Source organism: Vombatus ursinus, unplaced genomic scaffold (genome assembly GCF_900497805.2).
Source record: "Vombatus ursinus unplaced genomic scaffold, bare-nosed wombat genome assembly UNPS02014809.1, whole genome shotgun sequence".
Lineage (NCBI taxonomy): Eukaryota > Metazoa > Chordata > Mammalia > Diprotodontia > Vombatidae > Vombatus > Vombatus ursinus.
The window spans coordinates 7,674,775-7,694,764 of NW_020954587.1; the positions used below are offsets into that span (position 1 = coordinate 7,674,775).

Genomic DNA, 19,990 nt, shown 5'->3' on the forward strand with positions numbered 1-19,990 from the left:
GTACTCTAGCTAGAGATTATTTTCAGTGTGGTTTGGTGGAAAAGCAGGAAATTCTAGATAGAATTATCTGAGCTGAAACTTGAAGGATAAGTAGAAAAAATTCACAGGCAGACCTGGGGGTTGGAAGGTGCATGAAGAAAGAAGGGGTAGCTAGGTTGCACAGTGGATAGAGTGCCAATCCTAGAGTCAGGAGGACCTTAGTTCAAATTTGGCCTCCCACACCTGACACTAGCTGTATGTCCCTGGGCACAGTTGCTTAACGCCACTGCCTAGCCAAAAAAAAAAAAAAAAAAAAAAAAAAAGAGAATTCTGGATAGAGGAAATTGCGGAAAAGTAAAGGAATAACAAGTAATCTAATTTGGCTGCAACAAAGGGTGTATAAAGGGGAATAAAAGTAGGCTGTGATCAAATTATGGAGGGTCGTGACCACCTAGTGAAGGACTAAACTTCATTTGGCAGGTAATGGGCAACTGTTAGAAAATTTTTTAGGAAGCTGTGGTAATTGTGTGATTCTAACATAATGATTTAGATTTTCCCTTATGTTCTCAAACTTACCTTGTTATTTTCATGACATATTGTAAATACTTCATAAGACTATAAATAACTATAAATTATTGGTGAAAAATTTAAAACCTAATTATAAATAACTGAGTTTAAGAATATAAGCTACAAGTTCTTTTGCATGAGTCTTTTTGTGGGTTTATGGAATTAATCTTTAAAAGAAAAAATAAACATATTTAATCCTGGAAATCACATACTGCATATTTAAAACAATATACTTAAATTATAAAATACTTATAAAATCCAAACTGAATAAATAAATCAGTTAATCAGCAAGCATTAATTAAGGACGTATATTAGAATCCTCATAGAGAGCAGACAGAAACAAAAGGCAATAAAAGACAAATATATTTTGCATCTTGTTCAAGGATCTTGCTTACTAAGTAACTGAAAATTGTGCTATAAGGTAGTTTCACTTATAATGAACTCCTATGGCCTAGAGAACATTTTTTTTTTTTAAATCAAGGTTGCAATGCTTATAATTTTTGGAAAATAATGTTCAGTTTTAAGGGTATGTATTTCAGGTACTGTTATAGCCATATTACTTCTGTGGGTGTGTGTGTGTGTGTGTGTGTGGGAACTTACATTCTAAAGGGGAAGACAATAAGACATAAGTTTGTAGAGAATAAATACAAAGCAGTTTGTAGGAGACAGCACTAAAAGACAGCTGAGGGGATCACAAAAGGCTCTGAGGCAGTGGGGAGAAGGAAGCTCATTTCAAAAGGGAGAGATGCAAAAGCACAGAGACAGGAAACGCAGAGTACCACGGCCAGTCCGCCTCTCCAGACAGAAGTGGGCACAGAGAGGCAGTCACTCGACTTCAGAAACAACTTTAGGATTGTGACCCCTGGCAGCAGTGAGGAGAGCTGTGGGTTCAAGAGAAAACCAGACCTAACAACTAAGAATCCATGTGCAGAAAGTATTAGCTCCTAAGAGCCCAGCTCAGTGACTCACCTTGCAGAAATGCTGTGCCCAGAAGGAAGCTGCATGATGAGAGCCAAGAGAAAAGGAAGGACATCAAAGCTACTGGAAGAGTTGGCTGCCTTGGCCATATGCATTCTGTACATGTGTGCTTTACTATCATTGTATTCCAAGTTTACCCCCATTGTTCCCAGAGGTACTGTGTGTAGTTATGGGAGATTATGTCCCAGGTTTCTGAATGGAATGTTTTATAGCTTGTTCCCTATGCCATCTCAGTAAATCACTTGGCTGTGAGCTTACGTTTAGGCTCACGAATTACGTTTTAGGAATGTCAACAAATACGGTACCTCTCTGAATTTGTAGCTGTCAGAGCAGTAGCTGCCCTCTGGAAAAGTAGCCTAAAGGAAGTAAAATATTTCTAACCATCTGGTTTATACAGATAGGAAACATTGTTTCCTCTTTTTCTGTTCACCATTCAGTCCCATAAGCATTTAAAAAACAGAAATTCAGAACTAGGTATATATGAATAAATGAACAAAAAAAACCAATTTCATAAAAAGTGCTTACTGTGCGCCAAGCATTCATGCTAAACACCAGGGATATAAATACAAAAGCAAGACTGTACCTGCTCTCAAGGAGCTTATATTCTAATGGGGAAGACAATGTTTCTAAAGGAGGTGGTCTGAGAAGTCATCTGAGATGATGAATATGAAAAACTAGGAAAATAAACTGAAATGCCATTTTCCAGAGGCAATGGAAGTACAGGCCAGTTCTGGTTTTAGGTGCTGAGGAGCTTGAGTCAGCAAGCCTACAGCGGGCCATATCTTAGTCTAGGTCCTGCAGCAGCTCTCTTCCTTCCTGGCTTCTGCCCAAATATTCTTCCCCCTCTGCTCTACTCCTATACCCGATTTGAGTATTCTGCTTCCCCTAAACATGTATAGATATGGCATATGAGCAATACTATATACAAAGTTAGTATTCTGGTCTTACCACTTGTCTCAAAAATCTTTAAACTTCAAACTTTTTAGCTAGATATTCAAAACCCTCTACAATCCTGTCCTACTTTTCAGTTTTATCAAACCTAGCCTTTTAAGTAATCTACGCTGTGGCCAAACTGGACCTTCTCTGTTTCCTGAATGTGCCCTGTACTTTCCCAACTCCATGCCTTTATTCATATTCCCTCTGCATGGAATGTCCTTTTTACTCTTCTCCACTTGTTGAATTTCAGTCCATCCTTTAAAGTTCAACTCAAGTGCCATCTCCTTTGGGAAAGCCTCCAAGACTCTTCTCCCTTGATCCCCCCCAGACCCTAGATATCATTTTTGCTATGTGCCTGTCTAATTTTCTCATATATTATATAGTTATGAGTATCATATCATAATGATAATAATAATGATGATAGCTAACATTTATATAGTACTTTAAGGTTTATAAAGTACTTTATAAGTATCTCATTTTATCCTCACAAGAACTATGGGAAATAGGTGCAATTATTATCCCTGTTTTATAGATGAAGAAACTGTGTCGTACAGAGGTTAAATAACTTGCCCAGGATCATACAGCTAATAAGTGTGTGAGGCTGCATTTGAATTCAGGTCTTCCTGACTACAGGTCCAGCCCTTTATCCATTGTACCACCTAGCTCTGTGTCTTACCTTGTTTTTACATCTCACCCAGCACAGTATACTCTGTATACACAAGGTGCTTAATAAATACGTGTTGAATAGGTTATAGTTTTAACTAAAAAAAAAAATACTTAGCAATCTGATAACTTTAAGACCCCAGGGCCTTTAGTGTGGCTGTTCTAGTCCTTTTATTTCCTCTATAAAGCCATTTTCTGGCCCTCTAAGAGCCTCTCTCTGTCTCTCTCTCTCTATCTCTCTCTCTTTCTCTCTCACACACACAGAGAAATATGTGCTGTTGTTGTGTCTTTTTTCCTTCTATTTACAGCATCAGTCCTCTTTTTTTAAATCTTTCCCTTTTCTTTTTTGGTACTCAATAACTTTGCTTTCTCTTTTTGACAATTAGATTTGTTTTTCTTTATTTCAATATTATGTTATTTCACAATTTATCTTTTTTTCTCTCCCCTTTATATAAGGAAATGCTTTAGATACATGTATAAATGCATTCTGGGGGCAGTTAGGTGGTGCAGTGGATACAGCACCGGCCCTGAAGTCAAGAGGACCTGAGTTCAAAGCCAGCCTCAGACCAAACACTTGACACTTGCTAGCTGTGTGACCCTGGGCAAGTCACTTAACCCCAATTGCCTTAAAAAAAAATGCATTCTGTACTGAAGAGGAGAACACTGCTACATGAAAAAAAACCCAACAACTTTCAGCAGGTTGCAAAGGGAACTGAATGGGTTTGCATGCATGCCCATTTTCAGTTCCCCTTTGTGGCCAGCTAGATTAGAAAAATACTAGAACATAGGGCATCTTTGACTAAGGCAGAATTAGTGAGTTCCAAGTTATATAATAAGCAAAACCTATTATACAGAGTTGCATGGTCTGATAGCTTGATATCTGTGATCTTGAAAATAAAGGAAACTTGAGTCATGAGCAAATTAACTGTATAGCCTGTCATAGCAGAGACTTTTAAGCTTTTTATGGTACTAAAATAACAGAATTAAAAGAATAAAAATCACTTTTTAGAATCTTTTATGCCAACGAATTTGATAGATAGCAGAAACTAGAAATTCATATAGTCATCTTGAAAAATTAGATCAATGTGAGACAAAGGACCAAAGTTTTATTTTTTAATAATAATAACTGATTTATATGATTGTTAATAATAACAAATTTGGTAAGTAAGAAACAAACATATAGAAGAATACATTAAGATTTTTATAAGAAAATAGAATAATCATGATGGCATAATAAAAAAAATCAGGTAGCTCAGTCACTCCATTATCATTTTAAAGCTTTGAGGACTTGAGATATGAATATTGTCAGAAACACTGCAAATGTTAACTATAACCCACGACCACTACTGAACAAAACAATTCAAAAGACCAGGCTGGTATTAAGACAGCACTAGATTAGCCATACCTATTTTCCTTAGTTGACTTTTTCCTATTTGGTTTAAAATAATTTCTCTCTCAAAATTTTCTATTTCTCGAGCTGGGAAATATAATATATATTTTTCTTTTCAGTCATTCATCAATATTTGCTTCTATGAAAATGAGATAAATTCCTACAAAACTTTTCTTTCCATTGTTATAAGGCCCAGACTTAAACGAAGTTTCTCTAGTCTAGTGTCTAGTTGCAGAAGTTTTAGCAAAGTTTGGCAATTTACTGCCCTCTGCTGGCCAATGGCATAAAGTGACAACTAAAAGAGTTCTTAACTTTTTTTATTTGTCATGCATGGACTTTGACAGTCTGGTGAAGTCTATGGACTCTTTCATCTCTATGTTTTAAAATAACTGAAGGAAATGCTAAATTTGAGTAAGAGGTTAGTGAAAATTAAATTTGATTTCAACCCTTCCTCCTCACCATTTAATTCATGGATCTCCAGGTTAAGAACCCCTGCACAAAAGCATACTTTAAATATTGTAGGGAATTTAATTGTTTTGCCTTTATTTAGTTGTTATTTTTGAGGAATAAGAAATATTTTATGGTTACTAATTTCAATTATATCCTCAAAGGATTAAGTAAACTTTTTTAGCTTGTTTTTTTTTTATTGATTAGAATAAAGGAAAGAGTTTATATATTGCCATTGGACCACAAACTGGTCATATATCCTCTCATCTGCTTTGTACTAAGAATATTACAATTTGAGGGAACAGCTGAAAACTACATGATTTTGGCAAAATGTTCTTTAAAATGATTACTTCTGGTCTGCTTAAATACAATTTAAATTAGGGAAAGAGGGAGTGGAGTGGAAATAGGGGTAGAAAGTAGGCACTTTAGGAATTTCTTAGATTTTTGAAGTTATGATTTAAAAAATAATAACTCTTAGACAAATCTACAGATACCATTCTATTCTGCAGTCTAGAAGTAGCCATTTTTGTTTCCTTTTAAAAAGCTTTAATTAAAATATTTGGAAAACCTGACAAAAATGCAGTACCCTTAAGGAAAACTTCAGAGAGAAAACAACAACAATGGTTTAAACATATTCTAAAACATACTTTAGCTGAAAGACAACACATGCTAAGTGACATGAGTCTCTACAATGGCCATATGAATGAAATGAATATTTTTAGTTTAGAAGAACTGACTTTAAAACCTGAATTTAGACCCATAAATCCCCCCAAAACCAAACAAACCTGAGTTTAGATGAATTGGTAAGATGGGCCAAAATTGAGTTTGGAAAGAGATGAATATCCTCAGGGAAAGAAAAGAGAGAAAAGTAATTGGATAAGTAAACTCTACCTGATCTATCTGCCCTACAACTGAACCTCCCTCCCCATATGTTCTGTCTCTCTTAATTAAAATGGGATATTCTTGAGAGCAGGGACTGTCTTTTCTATCTATATCCCCAGTGCTCACACAATGCTTGGTACATAGTAAATGCAATTCGCTTTCCTTGCGACTATCATTTCCATCAAAAATTTGCTAATAGACCAAGGCTGTCTTATGATAGTAACAATATAAAATATTGTATTTCATATGCATTGTGTATATTCACACATATAAGTGGCTGAAGATAGATAGTTAAAACAAAGCATGTGAAGGATATAAAATATATCACATACTACAATCTAGTCTTATAATAGTTTTCCATATCACTAAAAAATTATTTCTGAAATTAGGGGGAGGTTAATAGTGGTGACTAGGCATACCATAGGGTCTTATAAGAATACCTTAAGATAATGTCAGTTTATTAAAACATTTTTTTTTGGATGAGGAAATTAGGGTTAAGTGACTTGCCCAAGATCACACAACTAGTAAGTGTCAAGTATCTGAGGCCAGATTTGAATTTAGGGCCTCCTGACTCCAGGGACTGTGCTATGTCCATTGTGCTACCTAGCTGCCCCCAATTTATTAAAACTGATAGCATACGTAATACTCTAGAAGTAAATTTGTTTCTATCTATTAATTTCTTTATTGTGGTACACAAAGCCCAGGTCTTGCAGTCACAGATTCATAAATTTGGGAGCAGACAGAGTGACTTATAATCTTATAAGATCTCACCCTAGAAAAACTTACATATTACTATAGAAAAGGGCCATATAGCTCTCCATCAATTGAAACTGCTCCACCTCTAAACTTGTGAACCTGAAATTCCCGCTTCTGACTTTAATATACTATCCCTATAAGTGTCACACTCTTTTATTCCTCCCAAATCTATTATTTGCCTTTATCATCGTTTCCAGATACTTTAATGTTCTCTATTTTCCCCAGTCCGTAAATCCTGTTCTAGATTCACTACTCTCCCTACTTAGGCCTTAACAAGTCATTCCAAAAATATTCTTTTCTGATCTTGAATCCCTGGGCACCGTATCCAAGTATGGTTCCAGCCCTATTAATGGTAATTCCCATAATTAATCTCTTATATTCAATCAATAAGCAATTATTAAGCATTTACTCTACATCAAGCTAGGCACTGGGGATACTCCTGTTGAGGATCTTACAATCTAAAAGGGGGAGCACAACATGTAGATATATAAGTATTTGTAAAACAGAATAAAAAGTGCTTGGGGGGGGCGAGGGAGGAGTCATAGTAAATAGGAGATCAGAAAAGGCTTCATGTAGAAGGTGACACTTGACCTGAGTCTTGACAGAAACCAAGGATCCCAAGGTGCAGAGGTGAGGAGAGAGTACATTCCAGGCATGGGAGCGAGCTTACACAATGCAAAAAATAGAGACAGAAAATGCAGTGACGTGTACAGGAACAGTAGTTAGCAAATTTCCCTCATTACTGCCAGCACTTGAGCCAATCTATAGAATAAATTAACAACAGCAATAGCATTTATATAGTGCTTACTATGTATGTGCTAGGCATTGTGCTAAGTGCTTTACAATTATCTCATTTAATCCTCACAACAACCCTGGGTAGGAGGTGCTTTTATTACTAGGCAAAGCTTGAGAGATTCGCCCAGGGTCACACAGCTAGGAAGCGTCTGAGGCCTGCGTGCTCCATCTACTGTGCCATCATTTGCTCCAAATATCTGCCGCTAGATAACAGATGAATTAGTGTTAAACTGAATAGACAAGTGACATAGACATCTACTTCAGCAACATCATTTTGGTACCCATCTGGAAGGTGAATAATAGAATAGGAACACATTTGAGGAAAGGAGATTATTCTAAAAGTCGAGGTAAGAAGTAGTAATTTCCAGAACGGGAGTGATGGCTGTGTGAGTGGAGATAAGAGGATATATGCACAAAATTGCAAGAAAAAAAAACACTAAGATTTGGCAACTGGTTATGTGAAGTGAATGGAAGTGAGAAGTTGAGATCAGCACAGTGCATAGCACACAGTAGGCACTTAATAAATGTTTGGTGACTGACAGTGAGGTTGCAAATCGGGGTCAGTAATTTCTAAAATGGTTACTACGTGCTGGGAGCTATACAAAGTGACAGGAATACAAAGACATAGCCCCTGACCTTGAAGAGCTTCTAAATAATGGGGGAGACAACATGCAAATAACTCGTAGATAAAAGACGCAACAGTGTAAATGGAAAGCTATCCCAGTGGGAAGAAGCTATTACTGCATATGCAAGTAAGTGACATATGCAATGATACAGATATTAAGTGCCACAAGGTTTTAGACAAACATACTATAGCGGTTAGGTAAAACTCTTTGTGAGGAAGGTGGAATTTGAGCAGCAACTTGGAAGGATTCGGATAAGCTTAGAGAAGAGTGAGTATATTCTAAGAAAAGTGAAGAGTATGAAGAAAGTCTCAGAGAAAGAAAGGATTATGGCACGTGCTTTTTAATATTCTAAGAGCAGTCATATCTCTTATCACTTGGTCCATTTCCTTTTTTTTCTCTTTTAATACCTCTGTACCTAGTCCAAAATAATCCAATCTAATAATTTTCAAATGGATGATAGAAAGATATAATATTACTATCTTCCCTTTTCAAGGCCAATTCCATCTCTGGGCAACACTGCCTTTTAAGTTTTCTAAAAGTAGAAAAATTATATGGAACCTCTGGAGTTTCAGAAAACTTGAGAATAAAAATCTAAGAGAAACAACTAAGTGTATCTTAATAAAAAATATATTCTGATCATCTCAACAACACTAAGATCACTGAGGTCAAAGACTTCTGTCTCTCCATTTCTTTCTGTCCTATAGCTACTGGAACCCGCGAGTTTTAGTACTACCATTGTAGCCAAGGTAGAGATAGAAAGTTCCTATTTTATAACAAAAGATGAATTTTCACAAAGGAACTGTCTCATAATGACAATTGTCTTCTAAAGTAACATTAGTAAGTCACATTATTGGTTAAATAAGCCGTTGTGGCACAGGCTAGGAACCTACTTTTTCAGATTTATACATTACTTCATGCCAAAGGGAAAATTGTATCAGATTTCCTTTATGGTCCAGTCAAACTAGACTTCTCGTTGTTTTGCACATATAACACTGCACAGCCTCCCTGTGCTGCATGGGCCATTCCCCTGGCCTGGAAAATCCTCCTTCCTTACCTCTGCCTCCCAGAATCTATAGTTTTCTCTAGTGCTCAGGTGCCATCTTTTCCATACAAATCCTGTCCAGATCCTTCCTCACTTCTAGTTGCCTTCCCCCTACAATTACCTTATATTTATTTTCTATGTTTTGTATATGTTTAAATACGTTCATGCTGTCCTTCCTGATAAACTGTTAATTTGTCTTTGTATTGCTAGTGCCTAGCACATAGTAGGCACTTATTAAATGCCTGTTAATTATAACATTTCTATGGGGATGTATTCAAAACATCTGAATTATATATGACATTTTAAACTTTTTTCCTTTTATTATTTCTCCCTCCCTCTTTATCACAACTGAACAATTAAAAAAATCCTCAAAACAAATATTCAGAGTGCAGCAAAACAAATATTTATTTATATAACATGGGGGGAGGGGAAGAAGTGTCCATTCAGAATGGGTCACAGAGAAAACTCAGAAAGACGAAGCCAGGGCCTTGGAGTGATTCTGTTTTGGTTTGGTTTTAAGAAAGGAAAGAAAAAAGAAGAAAGGAAGGGAAGGGAAGAAAGAGAATAAACATTTATATACAGCCTACTACGTGCCAGGTGTTTTACAAACATTATACATTTGATCCTTCCAACAACTCTGAAAGGTAAGTGCTATTATTATCCCCATTTTACAGGTGAGGAAACTGAGATGAACAGTTTAAGAGACTTGCCCAACTAGTAAGTGTCTGAGGGCAGTTTCGGAGTCTTACAGACTCCAAGCCAAGTACTCTATCTACTATGCCACCCAGGAGAAGGGAATACTAGGGAAGAATGAAGTAAACCTTGTACAGTGGTGATAGCATTGGTGTTACAGTCAAGGGTGATTTTGGTCAGAATCCCATCTCAGATATTTACTACCTGTGTGACTCTGCAAGAAATGGAGAAAAGGAAAGACGCATCATGCCATAGTATATAGAAAGCTAGTCGCAGAAACAAAAGAACTGACCTCAGGACTAGGAAGATCTATCCACTAAGAAGTGGTTATCAAGTTCAGCCACTGATACACATAGGCTAAGAGATCCAGTGAAAGACACTTAACCTCTTAGTGCTATTGGCAACTCTCTAAAAATGTGTATCACAGAGAAGATGTTGGCTTGCATTGTTGTAGATGGACTTTCCTCATTCAAAGAGTTCCCACTATCAATGAAATCACAGATCCATTCCTTCACCTCTGACCCCTCTTTAGTCTCCATGATCTTAGGAACTTATTATTTCTTTCATTTTTTTTTTTTTGGCCAAAGGAAGAGTATAAAAACATGGAAGGAAAGAGAAGGAAAAAGGCATATCATGATCTCATTCCTATATGAACTGGAAAAATAAGAATGAACACCTAAACAGAGTTTGATATAGAAATATATTAAACTCAAGAGGTAAATAGGTGAGGACAGGGAAAAGGGCACATGAAGTAGAATAGAGGAAATAGTCACAAGTAAAAAAAAATTCAACTTTGGAAAGATGATCATAAGTGGGGGATTAAAAAGAAAGAAGAAAATATTAGAAACTGAGATCAATTTTGGACGTGATGAAGAAATAAGGGAGAGAAGAACAGGACCAGAACATTTCACTTATATTACAAGGACGGATTATATTCCTTCTCTTTCTCTATCTCCTACTTTGTAAAGAGGAAAGAGTAAAAAGGACATGATGAAAGAAAATACACAACTGAAAAATCATAATAAACATAAATGGGATGATACCCCCCACCCCGTAAGTCACAAAAAGGATTAATGAGCAGAATTTAAAAAAAAACAACTTTTTTTAAAACAATTCCCTATGAAACATGAATTTATAACAGTTTAGTCAAAATTTTAAAAGTAGAGGTAACAGTCATCATGCAATGGTAAAATAAATATGGTTAAAAGAGATAAATAGGGAAACTATACTATGTTTGAAGGTACCACAGATCATGAAACAAATAAGATAAGGAATAGAAGCTGGATGTGTGATTTCAGTGGTTTAAGGAACTTCAGGATGAAGAAACTATCATTTTGTCAATGCAGGGTAGAATTTTCTTTCTACCTTATAATCTTATATAGAAGTATTTTGCTTAATTAATACCAGCAAAAATAAATAAAATCAACATTTATAAAAATATAAAACACTTAAATTGTCAGAATAAGAAATAGAGAATCTAAGTAACCCAATTTCAGAAAAAGAAACTGAGCAAGCCACAAATGATTTCCCAAAGACAAAAATTCCAGGACCAGATGAATTTACAGATGAATGGTGTCAAATATTCAAAGAACAACTAACTCCAATTTTACATATTTTAATAGGAAAAAAACTGTATCCTAAAAAAATCTTTCTATAAGAAAAAAATAAGGTTTTGATACTGAAACCAAGGAAAGATAAGTCAGACGAAGGAAACAATATCTCTTAATGACCATAGATAAAAATATAATAAAATATTAATCAGCCTAAGATTTTAAAAAAGATTATGTACTCAGAACAAGTTGTACTTATACCAAGACACTAATGTACTACTGGTGGACTTCGGAATTGGTTCAACTGTTCAAGAACGTCATTTGGAACTATACCCTCAAAGTTTTTAAACTGTGTATATTCTTTGATTCAATACTACTTTGACTAGGCAAATACTCAGAAGAAGAGGGAAAGGATGCAAATGTACAAAAATATTCCTAACACTACTTTTTGTTATAACAAAGAGCTGGAAACATAGTTAGTGTCCATTGATTGGGGAATGGTTGAACAAATTAGAATATACGAATGTAATGCTAATATTATTACATTGTAAGAAATGGTGAAAATGACAGATTCACTTGAGAAGACTCTTATGAACGAATTAAGTGAGCAGAACCAGGAGAAACTATACAATGATTATAACAATGTCAAAGACTTAAGAACTCTGATCAATATAATGACCTACTACTCCATCTCTAGATGATGAAGAATGCTCCCCACCTCTTGAAAGAGAGGTGAGAGACTGGAAGAGCAGAATGAGAGATGCATTTTCAAACATGAGCTACGAAACACAAATTTATTGTGTTGGACTATACTTTTCTGTGACAAAAGACAGCCTTTATTTCTGGGGTGGGAAGAAGTGGGAAAGCTAAAAAAAAAAAAAAAAAAGCAGCACATCAGTTAAACACTTAAAAGTACATAGAAAAGAACAAAATAAAGTTCATAAAGGGACTCAGACAAGAATATGTTACGTATATATGTACATATACACACATACATATATGTTTATTCAAATATACATGTACACATATGCACATAACTTTAAATCGGTATTTTATACATACTCATATACAATCTACTTTTTTGGGGGCCTTTTTTGTATAAGGAAATGTTCATGTTTGTTGATTATTTTCCAGTTCATAAAAAAAAATTAAAGTGGCACATAGTGACTTACAATTTAACTATCAGGGCATATATAGTTCTTGTTTTTACTTTTTTGAAATCAATTGCCTGGACATCTGAATTTATCAGAGAAATTTGCTGCCAATGTCTCCCCCAGTTAACTGGTAACCTTTTCCTTCTAATTGCACTGATTTTGTGGACACAAAGCTTTGCAATTTCATGTGCTCAAGACTGTCCATTTCATTAAGAAAAAAAAATCTCTATACTTTATGTGGTTAAGGTTCTTTCCTGATCCTTAAATAAAAAGGACAGCTTCTTTACTCATGAACTAAATTTTTAATAATGTGAACCTTTATATCTTTACAGGTCAAATAATTTGGAACTTATTGTGGCGTAAGATGTGAAATGCTGTTCTAAACCTATTTTATGACCATCCCCTTTTCAGTTCTCCTAGAATTTTCTGTTGTTGTTGAGTAGGAAGTTTTTACCTCAGTAATAGGCATCCTTTTGTTTACCAAACACTTTACTACACCTCACTACTGCAATGGATGGTTTCTGTCTTGTTTATCCAGTCTCTTCCAATGATCAACTTTTCTGATTTTCAAACAGCATCAAATAGTTTTATAGATCATTGCTTTGTGGCAAAGTAGTATGGTACAGTGTTGTATGGTATGGTAGAGTATGGTACAGCACAGTTATATCTGGTACTACCCGTCTCCTTTATTCTGATGTTTTTCATTATTTCCTTTGAGATTCTTGACTTTTTGCTCCACCAGATGATTTTTGTTAATATTTTACCTAGCTCTATAAAGTTACCCTTTGGTGATTTGACTGGTAAGGCAATAAATTTTTTACTTCATTTAGATACTACAGTATCATTTTCAATATATTAGCACAGCACAACTGTTAACAAAAAAAGTCTCTCCAATTACTTCATTTCTACGGAGAATATTCTGTAGTTTTATTTATATTACTCCTTAGTGTATGTGTTGGTAATTGAACTCACAGATATTTTACACATTCTGTAGTTACTCTGAATCAAATTTCTTTTGCTGTTTCTGCCTGTTATGTTTTGTTGTTAACACAATAAGAGGCTGATTTTTTTGTAGGTTTATTCCAGATACTTAATGATACTGTTTCAATGGTTTTTGTTGAATCTCTTGGGTTATACAGGTTAAACACCCTACTATCTGCAAAAAGCAATGATTTTGTTACTTCTCTCTGTTTATTCTCTATGCTTTGTTATCAATGCAGTAGTAATTCTAGGATTTTATTAAATTTTTCTGGCAATGGATAGCCTTGTTGTATCCTTTATCTTATTAAAACAGCCTTTGGCTTTTCTCCATTACAGATCATAGGTAATGCTGATGGAGAAAGCCTACTTCTACTCTTTTCTTCTCTGCAAGTTTCTCATTGGTTATATGTTATAGCCTGCTCACATCCACCATTCATCTTTCCAATGCCCTCTTTGTGATACTTATCTTTAATTCTTTAATATTTTGCTGCCATACAACAATACTAGCATGATGGTGTTATTTAAATTTAAATTATAACTACATAAATTAATTTAAAAATAACTCATCATTTGAGATTCATTCCATTTATCTTTATCATCCAATCTAACTACTTGTTGCAGTCATCTACTGAACTTCAGGTCATTCCCATTCCTTTCCCAAAAAGAAAACCAATATCCAGTTCATACTCTTGGACTTAAATATCCTTGATGATGGTCCCTCATGATGGCCTGACCTCCCATCTTCACATTTTAGCCACAAACAGAAATGCTATCATCACTACCCATTTATGTTTATTTTCATGAGGAATAATTTTAAAAGTGAGGGGTGAGAGGCTCTTCTGTGCAGCCTCCTACATACCTGTGGTGAGTTCATGAGAAAGAATGGATAAGATGTACACAGGATGGGAAGGCATGGATGGCTTGCAAGTTGCATTGCTGTAGAGAATTTCCAAATTTATGAGTCAAAAGATTTATTTAAGTATTTGATCGTATATTAATTCTTATCCATTCATATTTTCCTACCACATTTGTAATATTATTTCTCAGTCTTCAAGATAAAATTATTTCTCGGGGCAGCTAGGTGGCACAGTGGATAGAGCACTGGCCCTGGAGTCAGGAGGACCTGAGTTCAAATCCGGTCTCAGACCAGACACTTGATACTTACTAGCTGTGTGACCCTGGGCAAGTCATTTAACCCCAACTGCCTAAAAAACAAAATAAAATAAAATAAAATAAAATAAAATAAATTAATTTCTCCCCAATCCCAACATCTTAATCAGGAAACTTAACACCGCTAAATTTACAAAGCATTTAAGCCAAGATTGCTTAAGTACTATAATTAGCATTATAAAACTTTTTTTTTAATCTACTTCTTAGAAGTTGGAAATGCTTTTGTAAAATATTTGCAATTAAGTATTTGTAAATGCTTGATTTAACTGCAACCAATATGTGAAGACTATTGAAATATGATTTAAAATGTAACCTGGTCTTGCCTTTCATTACAGAACTTTTATTCTCATTATTTTCTTCGTGTCCACCAAATTAAATGTGTTTATTTTCGCCTCTGAGTCTTTTTATGGATGGATTTTCCTATTCTGAAATGCCCTTCTTCCACCTCTCTTCTTATAAAAATCCTCTTATTCACCCAGGGTTAGGCCAAATTTCAGCTCTTCATCGAAGTCTTTCATTTTAGTCTGCACTGTTTCATCTGTTCCTTGATCTTAATTAAAGCACTTTTCATCTACACATTTATTTTTAAAATAGATTACCTACTGTCTTATATTCTTATCTAACAGTTCAATGTGTCTTTTCTTCTTCCCAATGAAATGTAAATAAATCTTTTGTGGGCAATGTTTGACATTTTTATAAAATTCTTCCAGAGTAGAGGTGTCAAACATGATGCCCTCCTAAGTACAGCCACAACCAGATAAGAATATAATTGAGAAATATTTAACAAAATGAAAAAAAAAATACAACAAAACAGATAACATTACATTTTAAAACTGTCAATATGCAACATAAATTCAGAAGTTAGAACATCCAAAAGCCAAAGTGAAATGATACATGTTAAATTCCTAATTTTATTGGAACTTTTTTCCTGACAATTATTTCTCTATTAACCAGAACATCTATATTAAGAGTATCATATTTAATATTCATAATATCCCTATGGCACTGTCAAATTCTGAAATACCACTTAACTGAATGGAGATTTAAATTTTATTCAGCACTTTTTCAGTATTAATTGTATCAGACATCTTTGAAATTGCTTATATGTGTATGGTAAACTGGAGAAAATAACAATTCACCAGAGGGCAGATTAAAAAGTCCTTTAAATGTTATTTCCCAACATTTTAAATGAGAGTTTACTGTAGTCATTATTTATAGATGAAATAATTTCAGTAAAGTGGTATCAAAAAGCCATTTTGTCAGTATGGAGAGCTTTATAAGCTTTTATTATCATCAATGGAAGTGGGACCTTATCGATGTGGGTTAATTCCTTCTAATAGGTATGGATCACAGTTCATCCATGCCTGTCTCAACCTGTGAAAATTTTATCCATATTCTCCTATATATCTTGCCCCACCCACAGATTGAATTCTTTAGCGAATACAACAAATGAAGGAGTAACCTTTTAGATCTGTATTAAGATTGCAGTTAAATCAATTATCTGTATAAGGCCACACTAATACACTTGTCCTTTGGTCCATCTCCTTCTCCAAACAGATATTGACTGGATATTTTTAAAGCCACTTCTTGTGCGCAAGTCATCAGTGATAACATACTACAGCTTACTTATACTAACTATGCACTTTTCCATTTCTTTTTGGGTCTTCTTTATAAGCAGTATAACTTAATACAATTAAACTACATTAGAAGATATCAAACAACTTGGCATTACCCTCTGTGTTTGTTAAAAGTTGATGGTTCATTCAGTTTTTTTTATAAATGCTCATCATTATTTTATTCAGAGAAAGTCCCTTAATACTGCCCCAAAATTTTATATTTAAGTAAATACCTCCAATTGCATTCCTTTTTTTCCATTTAATAGCTCAAATTTCATTTTTCTTTCAAAAATCAATAAGAAAAAAAGGGATGAACATTAAAATTTCATTTTATATTTGGAAAACATAGATTATTAAATGATTTACTTGAGGTCACATTCAGTAAAAATAAAGCCTAGGACAGCTATCTGAATTCTCACTGTAGTGGAAGCAAAGTGGAACATCAAGATCCCAATCAAGAATGTTAAGAGTTCAACATGATGGTATTTTTTCTATTGTCTAAATGTGGAATAGGAAAGAAAAGATCTGGTTGCTGTAACTGAAATGGCCAGGAAATATATATTTTGTATATAGAGAAGGGTCTCTATCATGGCTAAGCAGCTTCACTGGGCAACTGGGAACTTGAACATTTATAGTTCTATGTATCCAGAGGCCATGGCAAACAAATATTGTTTGACCCATCACCTATATGTTGACACAGTTCTACTTGCAGTTGTTGTATATCAATCAAAAGACATTTATTAAGTGCCTACTATGTGCCAAGTACTGTGCTAAACACTGGGGATACAAGAAGAGGCTAAAGACATTCCCTGCCCTCCAGGAGCTCACATTTTAATGGGAAGATCACATGCAAACATGTGTGTGCATGTGCGTGTGCGGCAAGCTATAGACAGGATAAATAGGAAACAAGTAAGAGAGGGAAAGCACTTTATTATTTTTATTAGGGCAATACCAGGCCAGTCAACTGAGCAAATTCCTGGTGGTAGGCCTTGATACAACAAGCAAAGGAGATGAGGAAGGGAAATGACTGTGTGGACCAAATGAATATGCAAATATAACAAGAACCTTCAATGACTCCCAGTCACATCCACAATAAAACAAAAACTTCTCAGATTCATATTTGAAACCCCTTTCTAAATCTGTTTCCTGCTGGCTTTTCTAGGCTTATTACATTCCCCTTTATATTCCAGCCAGACTGACCTATTTGCTGTTCCTTGAACTAGGCAGGCCTTCAGTCTTATCTCTGAGCCATTGCAAAGGCTGCTTCTGATGACCAGAATGTGTTTATTAACTCAACTCCAAACCTACCTATCTTTTGTGACCCCTGATATCAATATTCAGGAGCACACATACTCCACTTTATTCTTTTTGCTTTCACAGAGTCACAGACTAGCCTCAACAGGTTCTTTTCGAGATTATCTAGTCCTCTCTCTTCATGTACACAATGATCATACTATATACTGCTTTTGTTACTTTTTCCTTGTACAGAAAAATTTAGGATTTCATTATATATGGTTTTATTTTCAAATAGTTCCTTGTATGCAAATCTTGCCTCACAGACTTCTAGTTTTTTTAAGGACAGCGATTCTGTCCAACGTTTCTCTGAAACCCACACAAGCCCCTTTTCAAAGCATGTTATGTAGCACAGTACTGAGTACAAAGCAGAAACTTAGACGACACTTATTAAATGACTATTGCCCTTCACTTCCTCATTACCTTGCCACTTCCTTACTTTTCAAACCTTTGCAGTCTGGCTTCTGATCCTATGACTCTACTGAAAATCTACATGTCACAAATGATTTTTTAACCACTAAATCCCATGGACTTCTTTCTCAGTCCTTACCCTTTTTAAGGTGCCATCTAGTAACTCTTAACAGTACTTTTTTCTGGTTTTCCTCCTATTCGTCTGGTCATTTCTTGGTCTTTGCCAATTCACTCTCTGCTTCCTCCTGCTCCCTAAACAAACGTGACAAGGTCACATTCCCTCTAAGCCTCACTTGTTCTCTGGTGATCTCATTTATTCTCCTATCTTTATCACTCCTATAGACCCTAAATCTATATAATGAGTCCTCAATTCTCCCTGAGCACTGGTGTGTTAAATTCTACATATTCAAAACTGAACTTGTCATCCTTTCCCCTAGACCTACCCTCTTCTAACTTCCCCATTTATATTCCTAGTATCACTATTTTTCCAGTCCTGTAACTCTGGAGTCATCTTTGACTCTTACTATATAATTCTATGTCTACAATCTCACTTGCATCTGTCCTCTTCTCTCAACCTACACTGCTAACCTTCTGCATACTTTTATTACCTTTCATGTAGACTACTACAACACCTTTTTAATTGCTCTCCCAACCTCTAATCCCTCCCCTTTTAAATTCATCCTTCACAAAGCTGCTAAAATAATCTTCTTAATACATAGGTATAAACATGCCAACCCTAGTCCAAATATCTTCAATGGCTCTATTTCTTGTAGAATAAAATATATACCACTTAGCCTGGCAATTAAAGTACACCAGAATCTGGGTCTAGTCTACACTTTCCAGAGCTACATTTCACACTACACCATACCAGGAATGCACTTTTCCTTTAGATCCACCTGTTGAAATATTTTTTTCCACATCTGTATACCTGGGATATTTCCTCCTTTCCTATATGTCCCCTCCTACTACCTTCTTCCGGCCTTGAGTTATAACAGTGCACCTCTAAGTCAGTGGAACTATGCAAAGGGGCACACAAGCAGTGAACAGAATCTACAACAGTTGCCTGGCCCCTAAATCATCCCCAAACATGAAATTTTAAAAGAAAGAAAGCTTAAGAATAAATACCATCTTTCAAATATCAGTTCATAATCTTCATGGTCTCTTCTCTAAACTCTTTAGAATGACTTTTTTTTTTTTTTAATTTAAGCAATCCCTTTTGAGAAACAGTGATAGCTACCGAAGGAGCAGCAAAATCGCCAGGAGTTATAGAGTGAAATTAACATTGCCAGTGACAGCAGTAAATGAAACCAGAGTACCTCATACATCAAGGCTTAGATACCCTGCCCTTTGTTTAGAGGAAAAATATTAGGGAAAAGAAGATTATAAAAATGGTATGTAAAAGTTATTGGAATTATGGGAAATAACTAAAGAATTCAAAAAATTCCAAATGGCAAAATTATTGCATTAATTTAAATGTGTAAGATGAATAAAATATGGAATGCTAAGTAACAAACAGATTTAGGACAAGCTCTCTCTTTTCCATATCCTCATTTGGTCACTTAAGAACGCAGTATGGTAGCATGGAAAGAAATAGGATTTAGAATCACAAAGCCCAAGTATTAATTCCACAATTGCCGATTATTAGCTCAGCAGCACAAAACAAGTAATTTAAATCATCAGGGTTTAACAGGGGGTCTCTTAGGTCCCCTCCAGATCTAACATTCTATACTTCTGTGTAAAAGGGTAGTGTTTGTTATTAGGTATAGCTTTCTGGATGCATTTATTTACATGTTTGGCAGCCTTCAAAATTGGGTGGTGCTTTTATTAATTCAGTATTAGATTACTAACCAGAGTAGCCCCTGCCCCCAACTTTTTATATCCACAATCTAACTTTGGCAACTTTTTCTGAAATGAAGATTTCTATATATACACCAAAATATTGGCATTCCTTGAGACTCCTAAGATTCATCTGGGAAATGCCGAGTCTAGAATCAGGAAGACCTGAGTTCAAGTCTGGCCTCGGACACTTAATAGCTGTGTGACCCTGGGCAAGTCACTTAA

General features: G+C 35.2%; 1 protein-coding gene across 11 annotated transcripts in view; it reads right to left on the bottom strand.

Moving 5' to 3' along the window:
- CASK (calcium/calmodulin dependent serine protein kinase) overlaps positions 1-19,990 on the bottom strand; it is a 395,225-nt gene that overhangs the window by 176,923 nt on the left and 198,312 nt on the right. The window lies entirely within an intron of this gene.